This window comes from Seriola lalandi, unplaced genomic scaffold (genome assembly GCF_002814215.2).
Source record: "Seriola lalandi dorsalis isolate HSWRI2012SDOR001 ecotype SW California unplaced genomic scaffold, Sedor1 jcf7180001956921, whole genome shotgun sequence".
Classification (NCBI taxonomy): Eukaryota; Metazoa; Chordata; class Actinopteri; order Carangiformes; family Carangidae; genus Seriola; species Seriola lalandi.
Window position 1 is genome coordinate 1 of NW_019427590.1, and position 981 is coordinate 981.

The following is a 981-nucleotide window of genomic DNA, read 5'->3' on the forward strand; positions in this document are numbered from 1 at the left end:
TCCCACTCACAGGAACAGGAAGAATGACGTCCTTGTGTCCGGCGAGGTCGGCGATGTGGCGGTAGAGAGGAACTCCCTTCTCCTTTGCTCCGGCCTTACAGACGGCCAGCGACACGCCCAGGATGGCGTTAGCACCGAACTTAGCTGAGAGAGAGACGGGTCAGAGAGAGAGACGGGTCAGAGAGAGAGACGGGTCAGAGAGAGAGAGATGGGTCAGAGAGAGAGAGACAGGTCAGAGAGAGAGAGACGGGTCAGACAGAGAGAGAGACAGGTCAGAGAGAGAGAGACGGGTCAGACAGAGAGACGGGTCAGAGAGAGAGACGGGTCAGAGAGAGAGAGACGGGTCAGAGAGAGAGACGGGTCAGAGAGAGAGACGGGTCAGAGTGAGAGACAGACAGGTCAGAGAGAGAGACGGGTCAGAGACAGAGACAGGTCAGAGAGAGAGAGACGGGTCAGAGAGAGAGACGGGTCAGAGACAGAGACAGGTCAGAGTGAGAGAGAGACAGGTCAGAGTGAGAGAGAGACAGGTCAGAGTGAGAGAGAGACAGGTCAGAGAGAGAGACGGGTCAGAGACAGAGACAGGTCAGAGAGAGAGATGGGTCAGAGAGAGAGAGACAGGTCAGAGTGAGAGAGAGACAGGTCAGAGAGAGAGACAGGTCAGAGTGAGAGAGAGACGGGTCAGAGAGAGAGACAGGTCAGAGTGAGAGACAGACAGGTCAGAGAGAGAGAGACGGGTCAGACAGAGAGACGGGTCAGAGAGAGAGACGGGTCAGAGTGAGAGACAGACAGGTCAGAGAGAGAGACAGGTCAGAGACAGACAGGTCCTTACATTTGTTCTCAGTTCCGTCCAACTCCAACATGAACTTGTCGATCTTCTCCTGCTCAACAACACTGAATTTCTGGAAAGACACAGGAAGAGACAGAAACAGGTAGAGAGAGAGACAGGTAGAGAGAGAGACAGGTTAGTGTTCAGGCCTGTAG

At 54.4% G+C, this 981-nt stretch overlaps 1 long non-coding RNA gene across 1 annotated transcript; it reads right to left on the minus strand.

Annotated features, from left to right (window-relative positions):
• Nucleotides 1-83: 83 nt before the first annotated feature.
• LOC147820440 (uncharacterized) lies at nt 84-975 on the minus strand. Its single transcript, XR_015436818.1, has 2 exons — nt 830-975; nt 84-144 (listed from the first exon to the last, which is right to left on the minus strand). It is a non-coding gene; the product is annotated as an uncharacterized LOC147820440 (long non-coding RNA).
• Nucleotides 976-981: the final 6 nt, after the last annotated feature.